Source organism: Triticum dicoccoides, chromosome 6A (assembly GCF_002162155.2).
Source record: "Triticum dicoccoides isolate Atlit2015 ecotype Zavitan chromosome 6A, WEW_v2.0, whole genome shotgun sequence".
In the NCBI taxonomy this organism is placed as follows: Eukaryota; Viridiplantae; Streptophyta; class Magnoliopsida; order Poales; family Poaceae; genus Triticum; species Triticum dicoccoides.
The window spans coordinates 255,760,038-255,762,393 of NC_041390.1; positions in this window are offsets into that span (position 1 = coordinate 255,760,038).

A 2,356-nucleotide genomic window follows, 5' to 3' on the forward strand; every position below is an offset into this window, starting at 1 on the left:
ATCAACTGACCCAAAAGTCGATTCAGTCAACTGAAGTGTGGCTTAATCGGAGCAGAGCAACAGCACGAGCGAGGGGGAGAGCAGCAGCAGCAGCTGGGCGAGCAAGCGATCGAGCGAGAGCCGGAGCAGCAGCAGCACCGTGAGCGAGAGCCGGAGCAATAGCAGTAGATCCGACTGGTATGGACGCCGCCACCGAAGGGGCCTCGCACTGGGGAGAGCTGCCGTGGAGATGTTGTCCACGGCGCTGGCTTCAAGGTAGCCGCTCCATGGGGTGCGGGATGGAGCACCGTCGGCGCCGGGAGGTCGACTTAAGGAGAAGGTGCGATGCGATGAGTGCACAACCTCTTTGGTGGCGCCGAGTAGGCCTCGGCTTTGTCCGAGGAGTCGGTGAGGATGCTGCGGTTCCGGTGGAGTAGGTTAAGGCGGTGCTGTGGGGATGGAGCAGCCGCGATAGACGAGGCAATCGTCGAAGCAGCTCCTTGGAGGTGGAGGACGGGGCGTCTGAACCGGCGAGACAGCGAGATGGACGACGGATCCTCATCCGGGGAGGTGGACGAAGGACGTCGAGCTGTTGCGGTGGACGACGTCGTCGGGGAAGAGGCTCCGGCTGGGCAGCGGTGACGTGGCAGACGGAGGAGGGTGGGGTTTTGCGGCTGGAGCGGAGAGGTTATGGTGGCCTGTGATTTCGAATGGTGAAAAGTGGGCGATGGGAGGGGTGAAGCATGACTTAGGGACGCTCTTGTCTAAAATGTAGGGTGTGTTACAAAAGTACCCCCCACCGATTTTAACTAGCGGCCCTTTCAGCTCAGGGGGATTTCGCATGTCGGTATTTGGCAGCTAGAGGGAGTTTTCGCACGCGTTGTAATTTCGGGATAGCAAGGCGCGAGTTGTGAAGGCGCCAGTTTTGGGAGCATGATATCTGAATTTTCGGGATATAACAAGACGTGGGTTGAAGTTTAGGGACAAGCCTAACGTGTAGTAATATTGTACTTGTACGTACCAAATCAATTCGCACTTCCCTCAACCAAAAAGAAAACAAAAAAAATAAAACTATTCACACCACACAAAGAGAGAGTCTTGCCCCGTTTTACTATACAAATGCTATTCAAAGCTACTCCCTCCTTCCATCTATATAGGCCTAATGCGTTTTTCCATGCTAACTTTGACCAAATATTAGAGCAATGATATATGACATGCAACTTACACAAAGCACACCGTTAAATTCGTCTGTGAAAGGTTCTTTAAATGATATAATTTTCACATTGTGCATGTCATGTACTATTAATCTTGTCAATAGTCAAAGGCGGTCTAAAAAATCTTATTATGCCCTATATAGATGGAACGACGGAGTATGAATCCATGTTATGTCCGATTAAATTTTTTCGCTTGCTGTATAATGCATGTAACCTACTCATACCAACATTTTAGTGCATTCCAAATGTCTATACTACCGCTACAATTCGAACTAAATTTGAATTTGTTTCTCTATTTCAATAAGAATCTACAATCATGATTGTTGCCAACTTCAACCATCATAGATTCCTTGCTATCCGCCAGATATAAATCGGACGGCCTACAATGCAGGATGGCAGGCACACCATCATCAACAACTCCGTTTTTTATAAGAGTAGAGATAAAATATTAAATGTAGTATAACATGTTCATAACCACACCATGTGTATCACTGTTATATATATTCACACATGCGTCGGTTTGAAACACTATGATAAATTCTTCAAATATCCGAATTCACTTTTTATAATGAAGTATATATGATCTCTATTCGTCTTTTACACCCACACAACCCTCTTATCTTTGTAGCTAGCGCTAACTTTCTCTTGTGCATGCACACGCCCGCATCCCTCTCACCCTCCCTCAGCATTCTCTAGCTCCATCGAGCAAATTCGTCTTTTCACTTTAGGTCGTTCACCCATGGTGTGTGTTGGCCCCCTAGCTCCTTCTTTACAGCACACATCGATCGATATGCCTCTCTAGCCAGGTGTGCCTAGCACAAACACAAGTTCCCCTCTTCTCTTGTCACCGTCCATGCCTCACTCCCACCACTAGCTCTTTTCATCGTTCTCGTACTCGCACACTCCTCCCCCCTCGATATAGTATGCCTCTCGTACCACCTCCAACATGCATCCCTATCTCTCTATCCTTCTCCTCGTGCCTCATTTGCTTCTAACACACACATGCATGTATACCGATTGATCTCCCAACATATACCTAGATCGACTTTAACTACCCCCCCATCGATCGACGTACCTCACAAGTTATGTCTCTCCTTTCTCTAACAAAGGGCGATTGATCTTCCTATGTAGTTATGTCTGCTTACCACAGCCACATCGTCCCC